The sequence below is a fragment of the Pinus tabuliformis genome, chromosome 1_1 (genome assembly GCF_031772625.1).
Source record: "Pinus tabuliformis cultivar Carrire ecotype Pingquan chromosome 1_1, CPIR1, whole genome shotgun sequence".
NCBI classification, from domain to species: domain Eukaryota; kingdom Viridiplantae; phylum Streptophyta; class Pinopsida; order Pinales; family Pinaceae; genus Pinus; species Pinus tabuliformis.
In genome coordinates this window covers 77,480,999-77,497,364 of record NC_142297.1, presented here as the reverse complement: position 1 = coordinate 77,497,364, position 16,366 = coordinate 77,480,999, and the positions used below count along the sequence as shown (strand labels likewise).

The 16,366-nt window shown below is 37.7% G+C and overlaps 1 pseudogene; it reads right to left on the bottom strand.

The window, feature by feature from the left end:
- Positions 1–13,594: 13,594 nt before the first annotated feature.
- Positions 13,595–13,951, bottom strand: LOC149211664 (putative 2' cyclic ADP-D-ribose synthase BdTIR pseudogene; annotated as a pseudogene).
- Between the last annotated feature and the right edge of the window lie 2,415 nt (positions 13,952–16,366).

The window sequence follows — 16,366 nt, the reverse complement described above, 5'->3', positions numbered from 1 at the left end:
TAAAGGAATACCTTCTTTTTCTTCAAAGAGAGGATTGGAATATATAGAAAAGGTATCCTCAGATTGTTTAGAAGAAGAAGCTTCAGGTCGGTAAAAAATGGAAGGAAAATGATAGGTGGTAGGGGATATGAAATCTATGGGTTTATATTTTGGTAGATTAATACCCAAATCACATTCAGTCTTAGGTGATCTTGGTGGCACTGTGGGTATTGGATGAGATTATGATGAATGAATAAGGTAGGCTGACTTAAAATCGACTCCTTTATCTAGAAGTTCAGCAACCCTAGGTGATAAATGGGAGTAATCAGGATCAGCTGGGATATTACTATAGGGGTCAAATGATTCTAATTCTTCAGACTGTAGGACTGAAGAGGAAGAAGATGAAGTTTGGTATCTGTTACAGGGAAAAGTGTCTATACAGAACTGCTCTATCCCACTAAGGTGTGATAGCTACCTTAGAAACAAACAAAGTAAAGCTACTTTCGTTTTTCCTTTATGAAGTATAGATAGAGAAGAACAAGAAGACCAACCTCTGTCTCGTGCTAATCTCCTGGTTTGATTCCTCTCTTTCTTGATAGTCTTTCTCTACTTGTTCCCTTGCACGCCCAGCTTCACAGAGTACCTATAAGATCACAGTAGCACAACACTATACAAGAACCTGGATCTATAATCATAAACAATCTAGGATCAGATGTAAATTGACCATACAAATGCAACAAACATAAATGACACAAGAGTATGGAGGAAAACTTGAATAGCTTTTTATTGATAAACAAGAAAGAGCCAAGAGGAGTTACAACCGGCTGTTCTGACCCAGCATCAACCTCTCAGCAAGGAAGCCCCTCTTCACCTCATACAAAGCTTAGATCACCCAACAATCTGATGTTGTCTCAAGAAACCAACAAAAATTCCTTACAATATGCAAAATTCCAGCCTCTGGATCTCTGGGATGAGGGATCCATATATAGATATCTGTAAGGGGGATGAGTCAGCTTGTGATTTGATTAGTGTCTTCCCTTCGATAGTTCTTGCTTCCACTTGGAGACTGATGGTCTCTTACTCATCCTTGGTCGAATTCAGAGAGGCAAGTGTCACAGGAGAAGTTTCTGGAAGCTTCCATTGCCTCTCCACCTCGCGGAATGACACTGCCATTTGTCATTTCTCGCCCATCGCACCCCATAGAAGGGATTTTTGAAATCCAACACACCCACACAGTGTATTTAGGTGCAATGCAACGCACTTTGCCTATGGAGCAGCTGAAATGATCGTGTTTTGACCAATTCTGAGCAGTTTTTCATGGAGAACTTCTGGGAGGAGCTGTAATCAGTTGGCCTTGTTCCTTTAGGGGTTAAAACAACACTTTTAGGGACTTAGGAGCCCTTGGTTTATGGAAATTTTATGCTTGGGGTTGTAGTGCCCAAAAATGTCTATAATAGTATCCCCTTTTAGAATTGGCTTTTCTCAGAAGCCTTTCAGGATCTGACAGAGGTTTAACTATGTCAACTTCTGAACGAGATCTGGTATGTTTATAAGGTGCCAACTTGGGAATGTGGAGTTGCCTAGGTGAATGGTTTTAAAATTTCTAAACCTTTAATCACCTTAAAGGAAAAGAATGAATGAATATCGTTGTCCCAAGGGAAACTTAAATGAAATTCGAATCCTCGGCAACGACGCCAGTTTAATCTTGTACCTCTGAGATAGTAGTAGGTAAGCTACCAATGCCAGGGCATCTAAAATAATTGTTTTGGGGTTTTTGGTTTTAGTTTTGGAAGACCAATGAATGAAGAAAAATGTTGAATTGAAATACCTAATACTTTGGGTTATATTAATATCTCAACAGAGGGCTGCTATAAAGCTTTACACAGTGATATAGATAAAAAATAGTGGTGAGAAGAAGACACAAAATAATATCATTATCACAGTTTCCAGACTGTAAAACAGAACAATCATAAGTGTGAAAACCTTCTAAACTACGTTCCAAAGGTTTAAGGCAATATACTTAAGCTTACATAAGGTGCTGATGATTTATTGATTAGAGGCCCGGATTAGCTAAACAGACAGTTCATTAATCCATTCTCTTAATAAATGATCACTTCAAGAGCTTATAGGAATTAATTGAGACACAATTATTCCTACCTATATATCTCTATAAGTCTTAAGCATATGAAGAAAGACATAATGATTGATAACTGGAAAAACATACACGATAACACAAACTGTGTAAAACTAGATTCAAAATCCTCTGCTTTGTATTAAGGTTCTAGAAAGACTGAGTACATCAAGTGTCTAGAAAAGCTTTCCTCAAAGGTGCAACCAGGTTCAAAGTAGAATTAACAGTCAAGACTTAACAAGCAATGAACAATGAATCATGAACTTTGAACCCATAAAAACTCGAGAAGAGAGGTATTTATACAATATTGAAACTAAATAAATAACCTAAAACTGATTAAGATTTATTCTAGGAAAGGAAAGATCTTCATACAAGAAGATAGGGACAGCTGTTGAACTGCTTCTTGTTGTCCCTTTAATTCAGGTTGTGCTAGCTTTGCTATTTGATATTTTCCCCCTTTAAGCTTCTTGACTGTTTGAATCCTTTGCGCTTGGTTGATTTCTTCATTTGATCTTTCATCTGATACTCTTTAAACTCTGTGAAAATCATTTGACCCTGCTGATTAACCTTTATTGACCATTTTAGGTTTTTACTGTGTTTTTCAATAGTAAATCCTTTTAGTTTTCATGTCACATGGTAAAGTAATTTGATATGATCTTCATATTTGTCTTCAAACTGTATACAAGCTTTTTATTTGTAAGCTTGGAACAGAAGTCTTTACCTGCACAACACAGAAACTGTTAAGAAAAACAAGGGTAACAGAGAAGGTGGTCAATGGCTTTATTGAGCTTGAAAGGACATTGGAAGGAGTCCAAAGCGTATCGGAAGATAAAATGATGGTTTTATTGGTTGCAGCTACTTATGGAGGCTTCACTGTGTAAAACCGGCAAAACAGAGCAAAATGGCGTTTTCTTACATTTAAACGGAGAAATGGCTTTCTTTTTTTAAATATGGGGCAAATCAATAGTGGTCATTTTGTCGTCATGCGGGAGGTGATTTTGGTTTTCATCGCACCACTTATAAGGTGTGGGCGGTTTTTTTAGGGGGTCACCCGAAATGATCTGAGCTTGACACATAGCAAGGGGAGTTCAATGAAATACCACTTTTCGGGTGGGTAACGCTCGTACAGAGAGCCAACCTGAAATTTTCAAGGGTCGTTGGATTTCAATGGTCGTGATCGGATGGTGGAGGAGTGAAAGAACATCGGAGAGGGTCCCAATGATTATTTATTGCGGCAAATGGCTTTATTATGGGTTAAACTGAGATTAGCGGTTAAATGGGGGTTTTGGGCTATTTCTTTGTTAAAATTGTAAAAACCTTTTAACAAAGAAATTCTTCACAAAACACATATGGTGGACTTGAAATTTATGAATTCAAGCAGATAAATAATATCGGGTTCGGGTTCATCGCATATCGCAATCGAGGTTTAGCGGAGGAAGGCCCATTGCAAAGGAATGCGATAGGGGTCGGACGAGACGTGAAATAAAACATGGTTAATACTGCGTCGAGTCTGGGTGCCCATCGCAATCGGAGATCGCAATGGCGGAGGGTTATTGCTTTAGCAGGACTTGTGATGAGGGGCGGATGTGATATGGGTATGAATTATAATATATACTGCGTCGGGTCCATTGCAATCAGAGATCGCAACAACGGAGGTTTATTGCTTTAGCGGGGTTTACGATGGAGGCGGATGCGATATGGCATGAAATATAATATTCATTTGGGTCAGGTCCTGGTCTATCGTGCATCACATATCGCAATGGCGGAGGGTGTACATGCATGTTGAGAAGCTTGTGATCTGCCGATGCGATATTTTATTGAAAATACATAGTTTTATAATAAAACTAATGGTTTAGCGGTATTTTATAAAGGAAGTTAATATATACGGGAAAGGGACCTTTTAGGGGTTTAATACTATAGTTAGCGTTAATATGAAGATATTAGCGGAAAAGGGGAAATATAGGTGGAAAAGGAAAATACACTAAGTATAATGTTTTTATGAGTTATTTACTTTTCGCATATATACATCAATACTTAGGCTAAATCCCTTTTTGTGGGTTTTTTTGGGTGAAATTGGATTTTACATGGTAAAAAGGGATTTTACATGGGGTTTTTACTTTTCCTACGTAAAAAGGATTTTAACCTTAGGAAAAGGGATTTTTATGGAAAATGAATGAGTATGAGTGTATGAAGGTGGGAAGGGGAAATTAGTGAATGTAGGGATGAATGGAGATGAATGGGAAGTTAATTAATTGATCTTGTAGACCTTCATTTTCTTTGTGTAATTGCCTCATGGACATAAAAACATATGGTAAAACATGATAAATGTACATTTTTCCCAATCAATCATCATACTTCTGCAACCTTTCTCTATTTACCTTTTGCTTATCTTAACATTTTTTTCTTCACTTAATGGGTGCATTTAAGCTAGCAAACCCTTTTCCTTTCCATTTATTTTACAAAAGCGAGCTATCTAATTCTAACCTTATAACATCCAAGGGCTCAGATTAAACTAATGAGCACCTTATTATTCTCTACCTAACTATTGATTTTCCAAGATTAAATAGTTTGGCCAGATCTTTATTCTCTAACTATAACATCAAATTTAAAGCATGAAGCAGTCAAGATCAAACAGTTTGACTATCATGGGTTGTGGCATGATCTGAATTGGATCCTAAAACACTCTCTACGTTTTCATGAACTCTTTAAAATTGATGCCAAAGTTTCAAAGTCTTAAAAGAACAAGCCTATCGGAAGGAATCCTCAGACAGTTGCAATGGCGGTCGATGCGGATCAACGAGAGCCGACGTTCTGGCGTGCAGAGTGGTAGACCATGGTAACGCACATTGGCACCAACCGGCAAAGATGGGGGTGAATTTAAGCAAACGGAGGCAATTTTCGCTAATCGCATATCGCATGGCGCACCTATCAGTGAAGAGAAGCTTAGAGCACCCAGACCTGAAATGAATATGAAATGCAGGAAAGTACCATTTTGGTTTCATCGGAGCAGGATTCCACACAATTGGCAGGATATCAGAAGGGCTTCGAGGCGGTAAGCGGTTTCAACCAAGTCCCACCAAATGCCACACAACGAGTGAAATTCATCTAGTGGAAGAGAGAGAAAATCGTGCACATTGGATGGGTAACCATTGAGCTACTTAACCACCCGATATGAACAACAAGCGTAGGATTTGGGGGCCCCAGATCAAAGACGGAGACGCATCCCGATAAATGACCAGATTTGACAAGGTTATAGAGCAAGATCACATGGGATTTGAAGTCTGACATGGACGATGAGTTGGCAGAAGATTTGTGTTTCACGGGAATTCTTGGAGCAAATGGTAAAAACGGTCGTTTCAAAGACGTCCAAGAGAACTGACACTCAGTTCGTTACGAAATAGGTGGCCACCTCCCTGTGAGGCGTTACAAAGTGATGATTACGCAGAACAGAGGCATTCAAATAGACAGAGGCAGGGGAACCGGAAAGCCGGGAAGCAGAAACGAACAATCAAAAAACAGATTGGCTTTAAAGCCACAAACTGACAGAGAATGAAGCAAGCGAGTTAAGAAAGCTAAGAGCAGAGAACAAAGAAGTCGAGCTAACCTGAAGAAGCAAAGGCAGCATCGAGACAGAGCCAGAGAGAGTCAGAGAGTCTGTGTACTCCAGAAGGGGCTTGAGAGGTTCAAGCAAACTCCTCTGTATATGCCTGTCATGTATTGAGTCTCAGCTTGGACTCATACTATTGTGACCAATAGAGGTCGAGATTCAGTAAGGAGAGTCTATGTACTCCAGAGACTTGGGGAATCCAAGTACAGTCTTGCTGATTTATATCTGTTGAGTGAGACTCAAATTGAGCTCACTGTTGTAAAAACTCTGCTTTGAAAACATAATAGAGAGGCCACCACTGAAGGCTGGACCGAGAGATGTAGCCCAGGACTATTGGGTGAACTCCTTATTAAACTTGTTGTGTTTACATGTTTGCCTATTATGTTTTCTCTAACTACTTTAGTGCTTGTGTATTTTGCAATCTTATCGATCCATTGCATAAAATAACAGAGGCACATCCATGCACATGAGTCTGTAATACCTTAATTGTTTGTCTTGGATCAATTCCAGATCAAGTGGTATCAGAGCTCTAGGTTACTAAGGTTAGACAAGCTTGTGCTGGATTTTGTTGTTGAATGCTAACTAGATCAAAGCTTAAATTAGGAGAAGAAGAGTTGGTTGAAGCTAACCCAGAAATTGGAAGAGTCTATCCTAAGAGGAAAATGTTAGAAGAAAGTCCCTTGGAATCAGACTCCCAGTTCATGGATAGTTTTATGACCATGAGAGCCATGGTGGAGGAAATGTATAAAGAATTTAAGAAAGGTAGAGATGAAGATTCATCAAACTCCAAACAAGATAAAGGAGTAGAAGAATCTCTCCTCCATGACCATTCTAAAGGAAAAGGGAAAGAAGAAAAGTTTCCCACACCTCCTAGTAGCCCTGAAAATAAAAAGAAAACATCTTTGATTAAATTAGATGTTAAATTTGATTTGCCGATATATGATGGAGAGTTAAATGCAGAGAAGCTGGATAATTGGATTAGACAGATTGATGTATATTGCAGGGTGTAGATCATTGATTCAGACAAGAGTAAGATTCAGCTGGCCAGCCTACGCCTTGGAGGCACTGCCTTGGTATGGTGGGAAGGCATGACACAAGTTGACATGAAGAAGCATGGTAAAATTCTTTCTGTCTGGAGTGAATTTGTTTCTACAATTAAAAAACAATTCTATTCACTAGCCTATACGCAGCAAGCCATGATGAGCTGGCAAACTCTTCACCAATTAAAAGGGAAAAGTGTACAAGGCTACACCCAAGAATTTAGAAAAAGAGCTTTAATTCTAGGAATTTCTTTAGACTCACCTAAAACTCTGCTGAAGTATATAGGTGGTCTACACAACTATTTAAAGCACACCATTCTCATGTTTGATCCCACTAGCATAGATGAGGTATCTGTTCAGGCTACACATCTAGACGCTAGAGGTAAGAATGTGAACCCAGAAGTTGGGGGATCATCCAAACCCACTGCAAGCAAAAGCAAGGAAAAGAGAAAACAGAAATGGAAAGAGAGGAAGACAAATGTTGTACAGAAGACCAAATCTTCATGCACTCACTGCAAGAAGGATGGGCATGATGATGAACACTACTGGATTCTGCATCTGGAGCTGAGACCCAAGAAGTATGATGGAAAAAAGAAGAAGACTGCTGTAGCTATTCAAAAAGATTTGGGGTCAGACTCAGGGGATGAAACAACAAGTGCAGCCATAGGTATGAAAGGTAAAAATTCTGAAGCATCTACTAGTAATTCTGCACAATCTGCTGATAATCAAGAAAATGAGAGAAAAAGACATGAGCTTTTTCATATTCGAGTTATTTTCAAGCATCAAAAGATTGATACTTTGTTTGATAGTGGCTTACAAGTAAACTTAATTTCTAAAGCAATTGTAAAGAAGATGGGATTGCTAACCACACCTCACAAGAAGCCATATCCATTAGGTTGGTTATGTGATAAAGAAAAGCTACAAGTGACTAGACAATGTAAACTTAGGTTTTCTTTTGGGTCAGCATTTGTAGATGAGGTTGAGTTAGATATAGTTCCTTTGGATATATGTGGAATTGTTTTAGGAAGTCCTTACTTGTATGATAGGAAATCCATTTCTATAGCGCAGAAAACAAGTATCAACCTGTTAAAGATGGAATCGAATATATTGTAAGAGCTCATAAACTCAAGAATAATTATACTCTCATAAACTCAGGGAAGATGAAAATAATTGTAAATTCATGCAAACAATTTTTACTGATGGTTGTAAAGGAAAAGAAACCTGATAAAACCAATGTATTTGAGGGTTGTAATGCTAAACAACAAGCTGATTTAGAAAAATTTGTTTCAGAATATGATATACTATTTCAAGAGCCTAAAGGTCTGCCACCCAAAAAGGAAATAGTACATGATATTAATTTGTAGCAGGATGCTCCATTGCCTAACATCGGAATGTATAGGTTGTCTGCTTTAGAGAATGCAGAATCAAAAAGCAGGTACAAGAGCTGCTCGAGAAAGGGTTCATAAGACCTAGCACATCACAATGTGGGTCTCCAATTGTCTTGGTGAGAAAGAAAGATGGCTCATGGACAATGTGAATTGATTACCGAGCACTAAATAAGATAACAATAAAAAATCATTATCCCCTTCCTCGCATAGATGATCTATTAGATCAGTTGAAAGAAGCTGTTTATTTTTCCAAGTTGGACTTGCATAGTGGCTACCATCAGGTCAGAGTTGCAAAGCAAGATGCATGGAAGACTGCTTTCAAAACAAAGCAGGGATTGTATGAGTGGTTGGTTATGCCTTTTGGCTTAACTAATGCTCCTGCTACTTTCATGAGAGTAATGAATGATGTACTCAGACCTTTTATTGATGATTTTGTCATTGTATATTTAGATGACATTCTTATATTTAGTAAAACATGGGAAGAACATTTGAAGCATGTCAAGCAGACTCTAGATGTTTTGAAAAGAGAAAATCTTTATGTTAAGCTCTCAAAATGTGAATTTGGCAAAACATCTTTGAATTATTTGGGTCATATTGTAGGGGGTGGTGAATTGAAGATAGATCCCTCTAAGGTTGCAGTCATTGTAAACTGGCCTAAACCCAAATCTGCTACAGAAGTTAGAAGCTTCCTAGGAGCAACACAGTATTGGAGAAAGTTTATTTCTAACTTCTCCTTGATCGCAGCTCCCTTACATGCTTTAACAGGATTGAACAAGGTGTTTCAGTGGGGAGCTAAACAACAGAAAGCCTTCGACACCTTGAAAGAAAAGATTAGTACAGCACCAGTACTAGCACTGCCCGATCTTCAAAGACCTTTTGAGATTGAAACGGATGCCATTGACTATGCCATGGGAGCAGTGTTGATGCAGCACGGTAAACCCATATGTTTTCATTCTGAGACATTTTCTGCAGTAGTTAATTATCCCACATATGATAAAGAATTGTATGCATTAGTACAGAGTGTGAAAAAGTGGAAACATTATCTAATGGGCAAAGAGACAGTTATACATATTGATCATCAACCACTTCAATATTTACACTCACAAACTAAGTTGCAGCAATCAAGACACTATAGGTGGATGGGTTTTCTACAACAGTTTCATCTTTTTATCAGATATAAAAAGGGAATACACAATAAAGTTTCAGATATGTTGTCCAAACCAATCATAAATGCATCTATTATACTTGAGCATAATTCATTATTGCATGAAAGCTACATTGAACATTATGCTCAAGATATAGATTTTAAAGATGTATATGCAGCTTTAAGTCAAGGCAAACAAATAGGAGAATTGGATTATCATGTCAAGGACCAACTCTTGTATCATTTTGGAAAGTTATACATTCCACAAACTAAAAGAGTAAAGATAATTCGAGAAGCACACACTTCTCTAATATCAGGTCACTTTGGTGTAAGTAAAACAGTTGCACAACTGCAAAGATTTTGTTATTGCCCAAAAATGAATGAGACAGTTTCTAGATATGTAAGAGGGTGTACTATGTGTGCTAAAAGCAAGCCCAACAATAGAAAACTAGGCTTGTACACTCCACTACCAGTTCCTTCTCATCCTTGGGAAAGTGTTTCCATGGACTTTGTTGGAGGAATGCCTAAATCTAGAAAAGGTCATGACTATTTGTATTTTATTGTGGATAGGTTCAACAAAATGTGTATTTTAATACCTTGTAACAAATAGATTACAACTGAACAAACTGCAAAGTTGTTCTTTCAGCATGTATGGGTTAATTTTGGATTACCCACTTCCATTGTATCTGATTGAGATTCCCCATTTGTTGGGAAATTTTGGTCGAGTTTGTGGGAATTGATGGACACCAGACTAAAGAAGCACAACTTTTCATCCGCAAACAGATGGCCAAACAGAAGTGGTCAACAGGACAGTGATCCAGTTGCTCAGAGGCTATTGCAGCAAGCATCCCAAGCTTTGGGATGAACATTTATGTTATGTGCAGCATGCTTAAAACCGAGCTAAACATTCTTCTACATAGAGATCTCATTTTGAGACCTGTTTTGGTTTCACACCAAGGTCTCCCTTGGATTTTGTCTTTGGTAAATACATAATTGTTGATGGACACAGTGATGTGGATAGGGCAACCAAGTTCATTGAACAAATCTAAGAGATTCACCAAGCAGTACAGGAACAGCTGGAAAAGAGCCAAGCCAAGTACAAGGCAAGGCATGATAAGCATCAGATTGAGCATAGTTTCCAAGTTGGTGATCAAGTCTGGCTGTATATCAGCAAAGACAGAATGCAAGGTGAAGGTAAGAAGCTGAAGCCAATAAGGTATGGACCTTTCAAGATACTTGATAAAATTGGTGAGAATGCTTTTCGCCTTGATTTACCAACTTACATGCACATCTACTCAGTTGTTAATGCAGACAGCTTGAGACTATTTGAACCTTCATTGATTGAAGATTCCGAAGAGCAGAGTCAATTGCCTTCTATTGATGATCTGTTTCCTGAATATCTCAATGAGTTGCAGGAAGATACAGTTCTGGACAGGAAGGTGAGAGATACGCGCAGAGGGGATGTTGAGTACCTTAGGATTGGGCTCAAAGGTTCAAAACCAAGCAATGCAAAATGGATAGAAATTGGGAAAGTGAGGAATCTATACCCTCACTTGATTGATGCTTAAAAACCCCTTTTGGTGGTCCAAAAGCTTTTTCAGTGGGAAGGCCATGATCCGAATTGGATCCTAAAACACTCTCTAAGTTTTCATGAACTCTTTAAAATTGATGCCAAGGTTTCAAAGTCTTAAAAGATCAAGCCTATCAGAAGGAATCCTTAGACAGTTGCAATGGCAGTCGGTGCGGATCAACGAGGGCCGACGTTCTAGCGTGCAGAGCAGCGGACCATGGTAATGCACACTGGTGCCAACCGACAAAGACGGGGGCGAATTTAAGCAAACGTAGGCAGTTTCTGAAGTCGCTAATCGCATATCGCAGGGCGAACCTCTCAGTGAAGAGAAGCCCCAAGCGCCCGGACCCGAAATGAATATGAAATGCAGGAAAGTACCATTTTGGTTCCGTTAGAGTGGGATTCCACAAAACCGGCAGGATATCGAAAGGACTTTGAGGTGGTAAGTGGTTTCAACCAAGTCCCACCCGATGCCACACAGCAAGTGACATGCATCCAACGGAAGAGAGAGAAAACCGTGCACATCAGATGGGTAACCATTGAGCTACTTAACCGCCCGATATGCACGACAACCGTAGGATTTGGGGGCCTAGATCAATGGCAGAGATGTGTCCTGATAAATGACCGGATTTGACAAGGTTATAGAGCAAGATCACATGGGATTTGAAGTCCGACATGGACAATGAGTTGGCAGAAGATTCGTGTTTCACGGAAAATCTTGGAGCAAACGGTAAAAATAGTCGTTCCAAAGATGTCCAAGAGAACTGACACTCAGTTCGTTACGAAATAGGTGGCCACCTCCCTGTGAGGCATTACACAATGATGATTACGTAGAACAGAGAGATTCAAATGGACAGAGGTAGGGGAACCGTAAAGCCGAGAAGCGGAAATGAACAATCAGAAAACAGATTGGCTTTAAAGCCATGAACTAACAGAGAATGAAGCAAGCAAGTTAAGAAAGCTAAGAGCAGAGAATAGAGAGAGGAAGTCGAGCTGACCTGAAGAAGCAAAGGCAGCATCGAGACAGAGCCAGAGAGAGTCAGAGAGTCTGTGTACTCCAGAAGGGGCTTGAGAGGTTCAAGCAAACTCCTCTGTATATGCCTGTCATGTATTGAGTCTCAGCTTGGACTCATACTATTGTGACCAATAGAGGTCGAGATTCAGTAAGGAGAATCTGTGTACTCCAGAGACTTGGGGAATCCAAGTACAGACTTGCTGATTTATATCTGTTGAGTGAGACTCAAATTGAGCTCACTGTTGTAAAAACTCTGCTTTGAAAACATAATAGAGAGGCCACCACTGAAGGCTGGACCGCGAGACGTAGCCCAAGAGTATTGGGTGAACTCCTTATTAAACTTGTTGTGTTTACATGTTTTCCTGTTATGTTTTCTCTAACTGCTTTAGTGCCTATGTATTTCACAATCTTATCGATCCGTCGCATAAAATAACATAGGCACATCCATGCACATGAATCTGTAATACCTTAATTGTTTGTCTTGGATCAATTTCAGATCATGGCATTTATAACAAGCTGCACACAACCATTATTTTGCAGAAACAATAGTAGTGGCATTTAGACTTGCTCACTTTCAAAGTTTATTTGTTTTCTTTTCTTTCTAACCTAACATTTTCTTTTTGTCTTTATTTTTTAGGACATCTAACCTAACATTTTCTTTGATATGGACATCATCATTTAGATATTTTTTCAAAAACATTCTATTCACTATTGTTATGTCCATATCCTAACTTAGCATTTTTTCAAATTTTTATTTTTTTATTTTTGACTATTTTATTCTACCTTATCAAAACCAAAAAATGCTACAACAGGGTGGATATGACTGGTTGAAGGAATGTGGACAGAAAATCTCAAGAGAATGTTTTTCACTAAGGCCGGTTAGTGTATATATGGACTCCTCTTCCACATTTGAGTTTATGAGAACCTATCTGTTCCTAGATGTAATCAATATTAAACTATTTGAGTGGAGAACAATTTGATGTGGCAAGAGCACATCAACCTGATCCTCATGATCTACATCATCTATAATTACTAAGAAGCTAAGCGATGAGAGATGCGTTCAGATCATTCCTATACCTTCAGGAACATCCGTAACTCTGTTTATTTCCGCACTTGGTACATTCAACATTTGAAGGAGTTTTTTTTGCAACGGAATTAAATGATTACCTACACGATCTTTAACCTCAAATAAGAAACAGGATCTACTATAATATGATGTTTCCCTATTGAATAATTCTGCCACCAACGTGGTCTTTCCTATACCACCTAACCCCATGATCCCTAGGATTTGATTTTTTCCACTCTATTGTTGCCACAACAAAAAAATTTCAAAATCTTCAACCTTCTCACCTAGACCTGTTGGTATTTAGCTACGTCCCAGAATAAGGCTGTTTTTTTCACCCTTTCTAACACCTCAACAACCACCTTCTCTAGTAGCTCCCCCTCATCGCTGATTATTAACAAGAACATAAATAAAAGTAATGAGAAAAAGAAGTAGACTAATAGGCATATAACATGTAACATAAAATAATATAATAGCCAGAGGGGATGGGATTTTGAGTTCTCACCCATTACACTCTTCCAGCTCAAAACCGCTTCTCTTTGCAACTTCACGAAGAGCATCTCTCCATTTTTGAATCTTTCTGGGACCATGCCGCGGAGTCTGACCATCATAGTCAGTTTTCCTTGCGAGTTTGTCTAGCGCTTCAACATAAGTTCTCTATTTTTTGCCCCAAGTCCCCCGAAGCTCATTAGGCTTCACGTGGTAGAACACAGGAATTATAGGGGCCTTCATGTCCAACATTTGGAAAAGTTCATCTAGACACCAAGTTGAATTGGCATATCCTTGGGAGAATATGGCCACATGAACCGAGGCTGATCGAATGGCGTGTTCAATTTGAACACTGAAATCATCTCCCCGTTGTAATTCAGGCTGATCTAGGAAGACTCTCAGTCCATGTGAACGAAGACCCCGGTAGAGATGGCTGCCAAAATTTTTCTTTGTGTCTGGACCACGATGATTGATAAACACATCATGGTCGGAATTAGCAGCGACAGAGCTGGAGGATTGAGCCATTGCCAACAGGGATGGAATTTGATGGGAAAATTGACCATCACAGGGTGGTTTTCCCGTTAAATACAACCAAAAGTTTTTCATAACTGTGAACATCCTTTGTTAAAATAAATTGAACAAGTGCTAGAGTTGTTTAAATTGTCAAATTTCACTGGTAATTCCAATTTGAAATTCCTAACCTGATTACTGATTGGAAAATAGATTCAATGGAGGTGATGGAAGGATGCTTGATGCTACAGAAGCATTATGTAAGGAAGGATATTAGCTATGAGTCTCAAAGTGCATAAATTCTAGAAAATTCGCAATGAAAATTTTGGTGCGTGGATAAATTTATAAACATTAAACCCCTGAGAGATCTATAATCCCACCGACCAGTAGAATAAACCGAGTGCATTTTCCGGGGTCATGTTTACATGCATTTTCCATGGGTCGAGAGAATAAATTGTGTGCTATGTCAACGCTCATGTTTCCATGCATTTTTTCCCGGCCAATATGATAAACCCGACGCTCTTTCAAAGGTCATGTCTGAACGCGTTTTCAGTGGCATCAATATGATCCTTGGCTCTGTCTGTGGGTGAGTTTCACATGCTGTACAACTGGACACCTTCCAAGTAATTAAGAAAATGTACATCTGGTAGGCCCTTCACAGCTGGACGATTAATTTATGATGTTGCACATGTAAAGACCGAGATGCTCTACGACGTCGATAAAAGCAGAAGCCAACAAAAATGTGGACACTTGAAAAAAGTGATGGAATTGTGGGGCCCACCCACCAAATGTTTTTCCATCAACATAGTTTTCACTTTTTGGTTTTTTTTTTTTTTTTTTTTTTTTTTTTTTTTTTTTTTGGGCCTTTCATCCCTTTGTTACCCATAATGATTTAGAATTTTTTTGTGTTTTTTTATAGGTGAGAAAATTTATCACAGTGGTCAAACAAGCAGTGATAACAGTTATTTCTGGTTGCTATTCTTGAATGCAAGCTGACTCATCATCATTATTCAAGGAAAACCATAGGAAAATAACCTGTTGGTGGTTCGTAAGGCAGATGCCTCTAGGTCTTGGGCAGTTAACTTGTTTCCTTATGTCCTAGGAAGACGAGCTCTTAACCAAACATAGACAATGTTAGGACATACTACATGCCCGTGTTTTGTTATGCCATTATTTTTATTTATTTTTCTCAATGTGGGAAAACTTATCATAACTCAATTGTCAAACTAGCAGTGAGGACACTCATCTCTGGTTGTTATTCGGGAATGCACTGCACTTGTCACTGTTATTCAAGGGAAACCACACTACTTGGTTCTATATTGGATTGTAGAACCAGTGTAGATCCATTTTAACCACAAATCTACCAAGAGTCGAGAGGGATCAAATTTGAAACTTCAAAAAAAATGTACACATCAAGAGATTTAATCCCTTCTAGTGCTTGGTAAATATGTGATTAAGATAGATCTATAATGGTAATTTTTTAATGTCTATATTGTATTTTTTAATATTTTATCATTATTAATATTTTATATTAAAAATTGAATGAGTTAAACATTTTCTTTTTATTAACAAATAACTAAATTATTTTATCCTTAATTACTTTTTCTTTTCTAGAATTGAAATATTATATTGAAGTAAACATTAGTATACACATAATAGAGAGAGAGTGAAAGTGAAATATCATAGAACAAAGTAGAATGAAAGTGGAACACTGTATTGTAAAACAAGTCTGTCGTACCTTTTAAATTGTTTATTTATATGATTATTTTATTTATTTTTTCTTGTTGATATTAGTGAAAATTATTTTTATTATTTTTTGAGGATGTGACATACCTACACATCTCCTCATACTGGATTATAGAATTAGCCTAACCTCTCTTCTATTTTTAATTATTTATTTATATGGTTATTTAATTTTTATTTTTTTGTTTGGTTGACATTAGGTAAAATTAATTTTATTATTTTTTGATCACAATGACATACTTACAAGTCCCTCATACTAAATTGTAGAATGAGCATCTCGGTTATTTTTAATTATTTATTTATATGAATTTTTTTGTTTTTTGTTTTTGTTTTAGTTGACATTAGTTAAAATTATTTTTATTCTTTTTTAGGACCTGGCATACTCAAACATGTCCCTCATACTGGATTGTACAATGTGCATCTTTTCTATTTTTAATTATTTATTTATATGATTATTTAATTTTTGTTTTTTTTTTTTTGTTTTGTTTTTTTTTTTTTGGTTGATATTAGTGAGAATTATTTTTATTATTTTTTGAGGAGGTGACATACTTACACATGTCACTCATAGTGGATTGTAGAATGAGCCTCTCTTCTATTTTTAATTATTTATTTATATGGTTATTTAATTTTTGTTTTTTTAGTTTTGGTTGACATTAGCAAATTTTATTTTTATTATTTTTCGAGGAC